This window comes from Parasteatoda tepidariorum, chromosome 11, assembly GCF_982258835.1.
Source record: "Parasteatoda tepidariorum strain Cologne lab strain chromosome 11, Ptep-v5.0, whole genome shotgun sequence".
Classification (NCBI taxonomy): Eukaryota; Metazoa; Arthropoda; class Arachnida; order Araneae; family Theridiidae; genus Parasteatoda; species Parasteatoda tepidariorum.
Genome location: NC_141765.1, coordinates 53,308,517 through 53,324,322, shown reverse-complemented (window position 1 = coordinate 53,324,322; position 15,806 = coordinate 53,308,517). Strand labels below are relative to the sequence as shown.

General features: G+C 28.4%; 1 protein-coding gene across 7 annotated transcripts in view; it reads left to right on the top strand.

The window, feature by feature from the left end:
• Nucleotides 1-15,806, top strand: part of LOC107448983 (FAT atypical cadherin kugelei) — a 653,420-nt gene that overhangs the window by 49,637 nt on the left and 587,977 nt on the right. For 2 of the 7 annotated variants that reach the window (XM_087154413.1, XM_071187807.2), the window contains one exon: nucleotides 7,614-7,652. The exons of the other annotated variants lie outside the window; for them this stretch is intronic. The gene's annotated coding sequence lies outside the window, so the exon portion shown is untranslated. The remainder of the gene's footprint in view (nucleotides 1-7,613; nucleotides 7,653-15,806) is intronic. 7 annotated transcript variants of the gene reach the window in all.

Below are 15,806 nucleotides of genomic sequence, written 5' to 3'. Positions count from 1 at the left end.
AATAACTGAAAAATTATCTTATTACTATTTCGACACAAAAAGGTTTTTAGTGTTTATTTTAAAAATGTTTTGCCTTATGATTTTTAACTTAAAATACATTAAAAAATATAAAATTAATAAATATTCTATAGTGGTCCATCGTGAGTTGAATGTGCTTATCTTAATTCTTTTACATGCTTTCTACGGTCTCTAAGAATAAAATTTTCTAAAGAATTGATTTGCAAAATAAATTATCAAATTATCGTCATATATAATAATCATGTATGCTTATGATGCATAAACTCTGTATATTCTCCTAAAGTTCTAATTTTTAAGACGATTCAGTAATCTTAGAGCTGTGTGTCATTATTTTTGACAACAGTTTGTTCCGGAAATGACGTGATTTTTGATAGAGCGTGATCTCTCCAATGTTTGACGAAACTGTTACTTCACTGGAGTGTGATCTCAGTACATTCTGGCTATTCTCCAATATTTTTTTACAAGATTTTATAATTGTTTATCCTTCGTTACAGGATTGTGTAGGGATTTATCCTGTAGCTTCTTATGCTTTTGTTCTAAGTTCAAATACTGGTGGTAATTGAGAACTCATATGTTCAAGCTCCTTTTATTTTAATTGTGCATTGTTAAAATTTCTCATCAAGTTACGGTAAAGTTCAGGCACTCAAAATGGCACTTTTCAGGCACTTTTTTATTGTAAATATTTACGGAGCAAAATATCTAACTCGCCAAATTTTTTTCAGTAAGATGTACTGTAAAATTCAGAAAATTACGTGATTTTTGACAGAACGTGAACTCTCAAATGTTTGACGAAACTGCTATTTTACTCGTATGCCATCTCAAAAGTCTCGTTTCTTTAGTAAGGTTCACTTTAAAATTGCTGAATTACTGTAATTAAATAAATACTACTATAGAAAATTACGATATTAAATTTTACGGTGAAAATGGATTTTTGGGTAATATTAATTTTAAGGAAGCTCCACTGAGGGTAATAGTACTCTTACCGTAATTTCATCCGTAATTCTTGTGCAGTCTATTTCTTAAACAATTGTTTTAATCGATCTCTAATGAAAATGCATTCTCACTTTCGTATCACTAAACAGGTAAAAATAGTACTGTCCCTGGTTGGTGAAATTTTTTCTTGGAGTATTCCCCAGAAAATGTTTTCTTCAATAACGAAAAAAGTTCGTGAGCTTTGAGTATAATTTTTCTTTAAAAAGTATAATTACTCAGTTAAATTGCAAGGAATTAAAAAAAGTAAAACTGCAAGTTAATTTTGAAAGTGTATAGATTGTAACTATTTTTTTAAAAGAAGAATTAATAAAACATGCTTAATTATGTTAGGATTAGTTGTTAGCTGAAAATACGTTATTTATAAAATTTAAAGCTTTCTGTAACAAATTATACAATTATTAAGTTGCTCGGTAAGGATTGATGAGGTTTAATATGTAATCCATTTTGACAGATCCTTAATTTTTTTAAAATTATTTTTAAAAAGCACTCAACAAGCAGGCATATTTTTTTTTTGGAAATACATTATTTGTAATACAAAGCTTTTGTAAAAAAACTATGCAATTATTAAAATGGGCTATCGAGTTATTTGATTAATATAAATGAGGTTTAAAGTGTAAACCATTCTGATAGGTCCTTTTTTTAAAAAACTACATTAAAAATACTTTTTATATTGAACCTCTATGAGACTTAGTTACTTTTATTTAGTTCTGATGAAAATATTTAATTTGTTATATATCATTTAGAGGCATATGGCGAAAAAAAATACTTGTTTATAGCTCCGATAATTAAGGAAGCCAAAAAAAAAATTAAGTTATCAGACGTACTTTATTTGTTTGGTTATGACTATATTGTTTTGACTTAATCTACGTGAAATGCATTGTTTGCTGCTTTTGTAAGTGTTTTAAATACTGTAAACAATTTTTATTATTGATTTTCACATAAAAATGCAATAAAGACTCGCAGTATGCACTTGAATATAAAATACAAAAGATCGACGCTTATATTTAATTGCCTCATAATATTGTGAAAAAAACATCGACTCTTCCAAGTCATTTGATCTTTTCGATACAACCATTCTTGTTTAACGCTATTTTTAATGCTTGAATATGTTTTATGCAGTTTTCCGGTTTACGCTATTATTCTGTACTGCGTCGATAACAGCACTCAAATCGATTTATGGATGCAATTTAGTATATATTTCTTTTGTTCCGTTATTGAAAGAGACTAAGAACTTACTTTTTATGCCTTGAATAACTTCTCTAAAGAAACTTTTTCATCTAGTTTTGGTAGAGTCCAACCCAAAATGTTCCACGAAACTTATTGTTTTTTTTCCCTTCCACTCCCATATTTTTCTGAAGTCTTAAATCCAATACAAAAGTAAGAAAACTATGAGGAACATAATCATAAAATTATTGATGTTTAAAAGAAGAATTTTACATATGTTAGATTAGAAAATCAAATTTTAGGTTTCTGTACTGCTTTTTTTTCTTCTCTTTCGTGAAAGACTACTATGATTTATTATGTTTTGATATTAAATAGTTAAAATAATATTTCTTTTTCTTTTTTTTCTTAGAATCAGGGAAAACATAGATGCTGGATTTTGCGTAGAGGATTTAATATAAATCAAAATTAGTACTGATTTTATTAGATCTAAAATGAGTTTTAAATAGGATGATAAATATTCAGAAATTGTTACGTAAACATTTGTTTCTCGTTTTATTTATTGTGTACCAGATTGATTATTTTTAAGAGACTGAGCAAATTTGTTATTATTTTTAGATAAAAAATTATTAAAATAATTTTTAAATCTTAATTTATTGGGATTATTTTTAAATGAGTGCATAAGTTTTGAAGTTTTCGAAAAAAAGTATAATATTTCTTTGCTTACAAAAGAGATTGGAATACGTTACACATCTACAATAATGGTGGTTTCTTACAAGTTACACATCAACAATAGGCCAATGTTATCTCTATACAAGCCGTAAATATAAAAGTATTAAATTTAAACTAAAAATTTTACGAACCCGATACACAAGCGCTTAAGGCATTGGGATTTCCTTAAGTGCTAGGGTTCTATCCCCTGGGACGGCTAGGATTCCATCCAGTATTAAACCGATGGGTTCCAGTGTCTGTCTTCAAAGCTGACAACATCATGTCCTTGGTCGCGAAACTGTGAAGCATTAACATCCTTGGCCCTCACAATACATTTTTACACTATATGACCATTAGGCTGAGATAGCATATTTGGTAGGGCACTGGGCCCATGTTCGGGAGTTTGTGGGTTCGATCCCCGCCGGTCGAAGACTCCCCGTGTAGTAAATGGTGACTGATGCGCTTTAGATCTGTCGATTCGCAAAGTCCTCCATGTTCCCATAACAAATCAATACCTCTGGAGGTACTGACCCAGGAGTTTCCTTGTTTTCTGGATTGGTTCAAAATTACAAGGCTACAGAGTTGAACATTAGTAGTCGTAAACCTAAAAATTGGGTCGGCTGTTCAAAGACGCTTTTAAAAATATATATATATATATATATTATGTGTTATAATATGATGTCTTTCATTATGTATCGTAATGTGGCTTATAACATAATATCATGCGGCGAACTGGGTTCGAATCCCAATCGATACGAATTCCGCATCCGGCTTGAATCAACCACAGTGCTGACGTGAAATATCCTCAGTGGTAGACGGATCATGGGTTAGAGTCCCCTTGCCGTCAGGCTAACCATGGGAGGTTCTCTTGGTCTTCCTCTCCAAGTAACGCAAATGCGGGTTAGCTCCATCAAAACGTCCTCCACGAAGGCAAATTTCTCCCAATACTCGATCCAGGAGTTCCCTTGTCTTCTGGATTGTGTTCAAAATTGCAGGGCTACTGAGTTGAACATTAGAAGTCATAAACCCATAAAATTGGGCGGCTGTTCAACGATGGTTATAAAATTATTAAATATAGCGTAATATCAGAGCTGACACCACTTCAACGTATCCGATACACGTCTGATTTACAATTTAATGCTGTGCTGCACTATAAAAAAATCCAGATTAATTTACTGTAAAAGGTATCGGTATTTTTTACCGTAAAATCTATTTTTACCGGAAAATGCTGCTCTTCAAAAATCTGATAAGCCGTAATTTTACAGTAATAACTACAATAACATAACTGAATAACTCTAGTTTAATGAATATTACCGTAAAAATTGCGGTATAATAAAGGTATACTACGGGATAAAGTAGAGTATAAAATTGATTTAGCGGTAAAACGGACTTCACGGTAAAATGGATTTCAGTGAATAATGGATCATACGGATGACGCATCCAAAGTGCTTTATACTGTAATTTTTATTCGGAATTTTATACAGTGCGATAAATAAAGGGGAGAAACAAAAGAAAATATATCTCTTATCTTTTTAAAGTAATATAAATAAACTGAATCATCATTAAGTCGAAACAAAAAAAAAGTACTAAAAAGTTTTTTTTTCTTGCTTATCTTGATTCTAAGCATAGTTTCCTCCATAAAGTCATTCATAAAATGGATTTGGTATTTTATTGATTACTGAAATAAGACGCCAAAAAAACGTTTGAGAATTAAAAAAAAGCGAAGAAAAAAAAAAGGTAAAAAACCTCAAATGACATCACCTACTTTAATACAACCAATTACTATCATAAAATTGATAATGTCGAGTAATAACAATTTCTGCCTGTATTATCATAGAAAGAGTCCTCATATCTTTCTAAGTTGTCTGCCGACTCATCTGTACCTTTCTTTATGCATCATTAGCTGATGGTAACATGTGAAATAAAGCCTTTATTTATGATACTATTAGTGGTTCGTATTTCAGCCTACAGGTATCATTTAGTTGCCTTTTCTTCATTCTCTTGCTACGTAAACATCATTGCTGAACTAATTAAAATACTTGCGGCGTGTGAGAACTTTGTCTCACCATTTCTTGAAGAATATCTTTATGGTGAAGGAATACAACAAATAATAATAATGATTTGATTCTTGTTTGGGAAACATAATGCTCTTATATTTGCGTTTAATCTTTCATCCGTGGTTTCTGCTCAAGATTTCTTAATAAAGCTGTTTATATTTTGGTTTAGATGGAAAAGTTTTGTTCAAGGAATACTATTAATGTTCAATGAATACGCAAGTTTTGAAAATGAAGAGAATATTAATGTTAAATTGAGGAAAAAATATGGACTAAACCACCAGATTATGGTAACATTTATCGTGATTCTGGCTCTATGGGAACACTAAAATGTTCGGTAATTTTTTTGAAGCGCATTACTAATAATATTGGTAAAATTAACAATAAAATATTAAAATATGAGTTTATAATTTATGATAAAATTTGGTAATTTTATCAAAAATCTTTAGAGCACGGCATAAAGAGCATTTATTCGGTTGAATTTACTTTTTTATTTGTATTTTTTACTGAATACGTGGTAACAAAGACTATAATTTTGAAATTCCAGAATTTCCGATTAACCGTTGCCATATGAACGAAAAATATTACCAAAATGAATAGCTTAAACACAGTATATTTTGATTTTCATAACTAGAATTATAGTTTTATTTTAGTTATTTATTTAGTTATAATTTTTTTTTGCTTATGAAAAAATTTACCAAACGAATAGCTTCAACATATCTTGGTTTTTATAACCAGAATTATAGTTTTGTTTTATTTATTTATTTATTGTTTTTGCTTGCGATATGTCATTACCATACAGTGCGGCAATTTCATCAGACTTGTTTTTCTCCCTGTAGAGATCATAGTTTTTTCTTTGATTTTAGTAGGAATTTCTGTGATCTGAAGTACGTGAAAAAAATGAATTTGCAAATAATAATGATTTGCGCAAGATATTAAAAAAATGGTGGAATTCTAAAAGCTATATTTAACTACTTCATTGTAAAATCTTTTTGTTGTAAATTTTATTCATATATATATTTTCTAAATTGCGCATTGAAGTACCATTAAAATTCTGAAATAGCTTCAGTTCCCTATATTTTAATTTTTGTGAGTATGAAATTGCTAATTGAATTATAAAAATTAAAATTTAAGATACATGGAACATTTATTAATGTTATTCTGTTAAAAGCAAATTCTTTGGTTTTGTTTAGTCTTGCAATCACCTATGAAATAGAAGGAATAGAAGGAGAAAGAGAGATAGACAATAACGCAAAAACCATCGTGATTTTTTTTTAAAGACATATTTGTCTATTTATTTTAGTTTTTATGTTTTTTAGTTCTTTATATTTTATAGTGTAAGATATTTTACATTTTTAAATCAATTTGAGGAAAAATGAAACAGAAATTAAAACTTAAAAAGGAGAAAAAGGAAAGCATTTTGCATGCATAATTGCGCTTACGGATGAAAAGGTTTTCATCGACTTTTTAAATGACGCTTTCTTTAACCAACTTTCTTTATCTTCACCGACGCGTTAACTTCTACAACCTTTAACCAATGTAATTAAAAGCTTTTTAACTAATGTATTTTCCGTGGCAAAAAGATTTGTTGAATACATTCATAGTTTTCTTTTACTAATTAGATAATAAAATCAAACTTTAAGGGATGTTTGAGTTTGTATGCAGATTAATTAATCAAAAGCTATAGCGCTAATAAAAAAAAAACTAGCGAAAACCACTTAAGTTTTATGAGGAGAATTTTTGTGCCTTCGGGAAAGAATTATGTTGTTTTGGGGGAACACCTGTTAAAATGTGTAATATATATAGCATATAGCGCTGGGTAGAAGGTATTTCATAACAACTGCCTTTATAGTATATTTTATAGATTCCTAATTAAAAAGGTAAATAAAAAAAGCTATATACATTTGAGATAGCAAATTTAAAAATGAACGGGTAAAGACAAAAATTGCTAAAGAAATTTTTTATGAATCAAATAATATTCCAATTTTTCCAGCAATCAAACAGGTTTTATGTTTCCAATTTCAGGAGTAATTTGTGAAATTTCAAAATAATTTTTGTAAATAACCTTATTTAAAGAATATTCCTCACTCAAAGAACCTCAAGAATAAGAAAGGTCAATTGGAACTCTTTTTTATGCATTTTTGATAGGGATTACAAAAAACACATTAAGGGCAGTCATTACGGAGCACCCTGCATGTATTTTTTTCAACAGTTTAGTTGGAACTTATGTTTTTTAAAATAATGTTCCCAGAGGAAGTGTGCTTCCAAAAAATGGACTCGCATTTTTATTTAACACGAATTGTTACACTGTTTTCATTTAACTAAATTCTATGGCTTGAAGTATTATCATGAACTTAATAATTTGGGTGTATTTTAACTGTAACGCAAAATATATAAAATTCGTAATATTTTCCTGTCCGTTAATTAAAGGTGAAAGCACTTATAACACTTTAATTGTGTTTTTTATTCTGCTTTTTTTATTAAAGTTATAATTAATCCATATGTTTCTTGTATTATTTCAAACCTTAATCGTTTTGAATCTTATGGTATTGAATGTGAATAATTTTTATTTACAGTCTATGTTTGGACTGATAGTCTTCATTTTTTAAATTTTTCTGAAGATCGAAAAATATTTGATTTCAATATTTTTGCTAATTATAAAATATTATTTTTCAGGTAAGCCAAACTTCTGCTAAACTGCTTCAAAAGTATAGGGTGCGTAAGTTGCTATATTTCCTGTTCATTTTGATTACTTTTAATAATTAAAATTCTTTTTTACAATTCTGCATCTCTTTTAATAATTATAATTATTTTAATTTATTAAACATTATGTACATTATAGCATTTACAAATAGAATGAAAATAAAAATTTGTTTTATACATATGCAACTTTAATTGCATATTTCTGAAAAAAAGCTCTCTCAAAAATTTTATAATCGTGTTTGAAAAGTAATATACTGTTAAATGGTTTATTTAATTATTTGAAACAATATATTGACGGCGAATATAATATTAAATTATTAAGCAACCCACTGTACCAGATATGCAAACATACAAGAATCGTTAATTATATTAGTTTCTTGTCTTAATGCTCAATAATGTTCGCATTAAAAAATTTAGGTTCTTACACTTATTTGGCATAGAAATATTTGGCATTAAAACCAAAATATTTTACTGTAATACCTATGTTTTTTTTTTAAATTACGAACTAATGTTGTATTATTTAACATTTCACATTTTTTTCGTTTAATTTTATATTTATACTTAATGACTTCGATTTAATATAAAATTTTCAGCAATAAAAGTGGATGAGATATAGAGATATTCAATGAATCTCAACGTTGTTTTTGTAGGTATTTGTTGTTAGTTACCGCGTCTTTTCAAACAAATATTTTCTGAAATATTTCCAAACAAATACTTTATAAAGAAGAATAAATGAAAATAAATAAATTTAAAAAAAAAAGATTTTTAAGGAAGTTTATACTAAATTCGTAAAAAATATATATATTTATTACCTAAAAATACCGAGCTTGTATGCACTATTAATTTTTCAACAAAGTTTCATAAAAGTTAACGTTAAGGATATAAAGAATCAACTGAATGAAGCTTTTATTTCATTTTTTAATCCCTAATGAAAATTTTGAGATTGAATTAAAACATCAAACGAATAAAGGATTTTTATTTTTTAACATTTTAATTAGCAACATATTTATATAATATAATATATAAGTTAATAATATTTTTTTAAATAGATTTTTACTGCTAAGCTGAAATTAATTTTTAATTTTTAAATTTTTTTAATTCCATTTTTCAATCTTTTAACGGTTAATCTTGTATAGTTTCCATTCTAGCTGTTTCTTTATATTTTCACTTTTTCTCCAACTCTTAATGAAACCTTGTTTATTGGTTCGTCTACACACAGCAATACTTTTACTCTTAAAATAAAAGGAAACATTGGTCTGAGTTAAAAAAAAAAACGTTTTAACAACCTCAACAACGTCTCTGTAAATCTAATAGGAAAGTATTTTTGTTTGAGTTGATTTCTGGTGTTCCCAAAACTAAATTTTTGTATCTCATTAATTAAAAGAAACCTACCTACTTCCGACGTCTTCAGTTAATCCATCATTTGAAGTTGTTCGAGCAAAGATTTTATCAGTCACTCTCTCTTTATTCTTTTTTGTTCGGTTCTATTCTGACTGGACTTTGTACAAAAACTCGTAGGATTGAAACAAAAACGAAATTTTGAGTTATTTTGATAATCATTAATACTGAAACCATAAATTTAATTATTATTGCCATTTATTATCCATTTTTAGAAAAAAAAAATTGTTAAATTTAATATTTTTGCACCTCCGAAAATACTTGGTATTTTCAAGATCAAGAAAAAAAAAACAATTTTCACAATACTAACCAAATACTTTCACAATACTAATCAAATAACTTGAAACTATACTTAAACGTCAAATTTTAATGGATTTAGAGTTCAGAAAGAGTGATCATTGTGTTTTTGTTTCTGGAAAGTACAAATATGCAGTATTAAACGGGGCTCTCATTTAAGATATTAATTTTCCTTCTCCCAGCCCAGGAAGTCATTTCTTTTTTTTTGGGGGGGGGGGTCAAGTTTAGTATCATTGAATCCATCTCTTAATATACACCGAAGAGCCATTACATTATGACCACCCTGCTAATAACATGAAGGACCACCTTTAGCCCTCAAAACTGTTAGCACCCGCCGTGGCATAGGTGCTGATAGGTAGTCTGAGGTTTCTGGTACCAAGCTTTCACCAACTGGTCCTGCAATTGCCTCACATTGCGAGGGGGTAGCGTGGCAGCACGAATTTAGTTTTCCAAGTATGACCACAAATACTCTATTGGATTAAGGTCAGGTGAATTTGGGGGCCAGGAAATGACTTGAAAGTCACTGGAATGTTCCTTGACGGTTCGACCCTTATGACATGGTGCATTATCCTGTTGGTAAACACCATCCCTCTCAGGAAAAACTGTTGCCATGAATGGGTGAACCTGGTCTGCAACTATGTTCAAGTAGCTTACAGACGTCTGGGATTGTTCTATGAGGATTATGGGTCCTAATGTGCCCCATGAAAACATTATTCCTGGGCGAGAAACCATGAAAACATGGGCGAGCCCATTATTATAGATGTTGGGTGGTCATTATGTAATGGCTCTTCGGTGTATTTCATACTCGTAATTTTGGATTTTTGATCAGATGCAAGATATTTGATTATTTCCTTACTTTTGGGAAACCCTGTGTTCGATTACCATGCAGTTATTATTCTTATTTTTCCTAATTTTTAATTTTACTTTTTTTCTTAATTATTATTAAGATGTAGTCATATTTCAATGTTATCATCGTGGCATACTTGAATAGTTTCTTTTCGTTATTATTAAATATTGGGATATTATTTTAGAACTTGCATGATAATAATGCATTTGTTGTGTATTTTATTTTTTGTGTATCAAATACTTTTTTATCTATCTTTTTTTTTTTTTTTTTTTTCTTACATATTTTTTTAGTCTTGCATTTTCTTTTCTTTTCATCTACTTAATTAAAATATTAATTTGGATCACATATGATTTTATGATAATTAGCAATTTATATTTAATTGTTGTAATATTTTTCAATTAATTTGAATGCTTCATCGTTTCGAAGCTTAATACCATATTAATCAATACGTTTATAGATGCAAAATTTTTTTAGATATCTATTTGTTTTGAAATAGGTAACTTCATTATTTTGCACCTCTGTTTTTCTTTTTAACGTATTAATCATGACAAACACACTCTATCCTAGCATATTAATATATCACGTAAGCATTTGCGCTTTTCTCATTCATCACCATATGTTATAAAGTGAAATTTGATAAATAACAAGTCTTCTTTTGGCTCCTTTGCGCATGACAAAAAAAACTGTGGATGACACATTGCTGGCTTGAAGCCGAGGTAATCTGTTTTACAAGAGATTATGGTCAGCGAATAATAAATTTGCAAATAATGTTGCTCTAATATTTGTGAGCTTCGTGTTAGACTACTTAAAATTCTGATTCATTCTCATGCGGTAATTAGTTTCTTAGACTAATATTTTAAACTCTAGTTAAACAATATGCTGATTAGATTGAAATATATTTAGTCATTTATTGTAGTCTTTAATGTGGTAGAAAGTTTTTCAATATAAATAAGAAGCAATGCTTTTAAGTAATTAAATGTTTCTATAGGACATAAGCTGTATTAGTTAGAATACATGAAAATGGTAGATACTAGTGCTGAGCAATGTCAGATATTTAATGTAACGATACATCGTCAAAGCATATCGATATATCGTGAATTCTATTTTTTTTACAGTGGGAAACTTCTCTAAATAATAAAAGGATGCAGCTCGAATTGAAATATCGTTTTTTAAATGAAAATTAGATACAGTTATGCAAGTTAGAAAATGAGTTAAACACGATTTAGAGACAATCTTGATTATTTTTAATATTATCGTGATATTATCTAACCAAATTTAAATGTTTGTAAAATATATATTTTGTTTTCTATATAATTTTCGAAAATGATGGTATAGGACATGTTTATAAACTTCACTACGAAATTACTTTACGGGTTCAAAATTCTGAATGCAATTCGAATTTCAGACAGATCAGTTATTTTGTATTTCAACGTAATTTTCTGTTTATTATTTGTATTCTAGAGATTTCTGTACTTCTAATCTATTTTTTAAGTAGATATTCTACAATGATTTTAATTCTAAATATACAGTCTATTAGGAATACTGGTTTTAAGCAGCAATTTATAAAGAATAAGTAAGTTCACTGTGAATAAATTAGAAAAATGCATTTTGAATTTTAGCCAGGTTCGGTTTGAAATTTTACCGTCATATTTCTATACTTTCTAATACCGTTTTCCTGCTTTTACTATTTTGTTTTCCATTTTTAACAGCCAGAAATAAAAATAAATTTTAAAATTGTTAATGTTTAAAGTGGGTATTTACAACGATTACGTTTTCAGTGGAAAAATGTTCTTTAATTTATTTCGTGAAAGATTAAATAAAATACGTAAAAAAAATGAGCCAACTTGAATAACTTTTGATTCTATGATCTTATCTTCATGTTCTAGGGCTCAATCTTGATTGTTTGAAAGGGTGACTTCGGATATACTAATTGATAACGGAGATGATATTTTAAGTTACGAAATTAGACACAAAGGAGTATTTTCTCTGAATAAATATACCTTTTTTTTGACGTATGTTTAAAATTCGATTTCTCAGAAAGCATTTGACTGATATCACTCAAATTTTGCGTTTTGCCATGTAATATGAATTTTTTTGAAAGTGGTGTAAAAATTGTATACCTTACAATTCAAAATTTTTCATCTATTGTTAAATGAAATGATAAAAAATAATAAATTTTTTACTGAAAGTTATTTTTTGCATGAAGTTATTTTTGGATAAACAAATTTTATAATTGTGAGCAAAAAATGTTCAATCCTCTTAAAAATGTTCTTAAGATATGGTGATATACGCAAAAAATAAAATAAACATAAAGGAGTTCAAACTATTGGGACCATATTTCCCAAATTGCTGCCACCCCCTAAATGGTAGGGGTCAGAAATCCGAATAAGTTGAAAAAAATGTTCGTTTATTCAGAGAAGGTATGTTTTTGTGTCTGATTTCGTAACTTAAAATATCGTCTGCTCTAATTAATTAGGATATTTGATGTCACCCCTTTGAACTATTAAGATTGATTCCTAGAACATGAAAATTCGATCATAAGGATAAAAACATTTTCGGGGTGGTCCGTTCATTGTTCAATAAAAAAGTCATATTTATACAATATTACTCTACTTTAAATTGAGTTTTGTAAATGCTAAATATTTGTGCAATATTTTTTTAGTATAATGAAGTTCATGCGACTTAATCATTCTTATGTCATCAAAATGTCATCAACATCGTCTTATTAAACTATTAAGACATCTGCACAGAATAGTCAAATAGCTTTTGATGTCATTGGTGTCAATAAAGCTTTAGGGTACTCCTGAAGGGTTAGGAATGTGTCCAACTATTTACATTGACATGAAACGGGTGTCTTGTACAACCTTTTTTAATTAATTAGATGACCTGATGATCAAAGATGAGTTGTCGAATTTCTCACGGTTAGATTCGAAATTAATTTGCAGTAACTAATTGAACTCTTTGACGCAGCTTTGACATTTTTCATAAAATTCTTCTATCATAAATAATTGTTAAGAATTTCTTTTTTAATTATATTATATATCTGTTATTATAATAAGTTTAGAGTTGGTTTGTAAATGTCTGTGTGTTTTTAAATTGCTTTGAATTTAAGGGAAGTGTACCGTAAACAATCGTTACTAGAAACCACTTTTTCTAGAATTTGGAATTATTTATTTTTTTATTTACGGACTTATTATCCGAACTTATTTATTTATTTAATAAACTGGTCCTGATAATCAATATTTTTTCATTTTAAAACTGTTAAGGGGAAAAGGTAGGGCATATATCAATAATGCTAAAACTGATCTTTTTTCGATACATCTTTTCTATTTTCTAAGAAACTACTTCTGATATCGCTTTGAAATGTCTTGGGGATATTTGATATTATACCACTTGCAAGCTAGTAACTGATGCAAATGGTAACTGATGCACGTTAAATCTGTCGAGTCGCAAAGTCCTCCATGTTCCCATAGCAAATCGAAACCTCTGGGGGTACTGAATTGGAGATAGATCGTTCTCTGATTCAGGTTAAAATTGTGATCTGTGAATATGAATGAATGGATGTATGAATGGGTTCGCCCTATAAATTGGTGTGACGTATGGGTGGTAGAAGTCGAATTCTTGGCCATAGATGGCGCCACTGAAAACCAGAACAATCACACCCCTCTGCCTAAACAGGCATACGAGAGAGAGAATAGTTATCACAGTGTAAATATATGTAAATATTCGGTGAAAAGCAAAATTGAAGCAATATCCTACATAGATGCTAACAAAAACGTACACCGAAAGAGGTCAGTTTTAACATTTTTGGAATATGCGCTATCGACCTTAAGATTATTATAATATTTATGCATTTAATATTCTATAAAAAAATAATATTGGGTCCTTGATTTGGTTTGTTGTATGTTCTTCCACCGTTGGCTTGTTAGGTTACTTGAATAGCTTTAAACGGTTATAGTTAGCTATTTGATTAATTAAACTTGAAAGTTAGCATCTAAAGTTCATCATGTTAGAATATTTTGTGTATATTTCATTATGTACTTGAGAAAATTTGCTATGAACATCCAGATATTTGTTAAAATAGTATTGAAAGAACGCAGAAACTTACGCATTATATTTTATTAATTAGAAACTTACGCAGGTGGCGTTTTTGATTGAATAAAATTTCGAGTTAGCAGTAAACCCTTATTAAGTAAGAGGAATGTTGCTTGTTATTAATTACTCTAAAAATATGCTTTAAAATTTGAGAATTTTTAAAAATTTTCTCGTTATTTTAGTTTTTAATTATTGGAATTTATCCGTACGTAAATTGTGCACCCATTTGAGTAACTCAAATAACAAATTAACAGTCAAAATTGTTTTAGTTATAGTTTATTATCCTAGAAAATATTCTATAAAAATTTAAGTATTTGTTAATTTTTTTAACTGTAAACGCATATTAAGTAAGGAAAATATTGCTTTTAATTTATTTCCCCCAAAAAAATGCATAAAAAATTAGAGAATTCAAATTTTTTTTGTGAATTTAGTATTTACTTGTTGGAATTTTTTCAAATGTAAGTTGTGTGGCCCATTTGATTAGTTTAAATATCAAATTAACAACTGAAACTCTTTGGTTGTAATTTATTATCCAAGGAAAGGTTTTAAAAATCTAAGTATTTGTTTTTTTTTAAAAGAAGGCTTATTTTCATTGGTTAGAATTATATCAAATGTAAGTAGTCAGCCCTTTTGATTGATTCATATAACAAATTAACAGTTACCATTCACTATGTTAGAAATATTTTTTTGTAACTTATTTCCCAAGAAAATATGCGTTATAAGTCTTAAGCATTTATACATTTTTTTAAAGAATTTATAATTATTTTTTTCTTTTTACTAATTAGAATTGTTTGAAACATAAGTAGGCGGCCTTTTATTTCGATAAACCACTTTCTCCCTGTATTTCTAAGAACCTGTAGTTTGCATCTTTTGTGGTTTAATAAACCAATTCCTTGAGAATAGATCGATTCGTTAGCTAAAGCAGAATTAATGAGGCGTTGGGCGTGAAAAGTTCGATAAACTAAGTTATGAAGAACAGCATGTGAATTAATAGACTAGTCTTCGGAAGCTTAATGTAGAATTGGTAATGTGCTGCCCCTGCAATAATTGGATGCTGACAGTAATGTATTTGATAAAATTTCTTGTTTTATAACTTGCTTTCTTAGCTATTTATTTTGTTTTTAAGTTAAAGAGCTATTGGTTATAATAACTATAAAGAAATATTTTATGTAGAATAAATCTGTAAATTTTCCTTTTTGATTTATGAACTCTGCCAAATAACTACATTTTGTAATCTATTTATTTATTTTTGTTTAATAGTTTACTTGAAAAATACTTTTAAAATTGTGAAATTTTTGATCAAAATACGAAGGATAGAAACAGAAGAAAACGTTACGTGGAAAAGAAGTTTTTTACGGAAAGGTTTCATGCGTTAAAGTTTTTATTGCATTATATCTTGTACTTTCTATCAGGGTTTGTTGATTTAAATCAGCTTGATTTAAATCACGATTTAAATCATGATTTAAATCAAATGATTTTTTTAAAAAAAAACGATTTAAATCAACTGATTTTTTTATATGTATATTGAT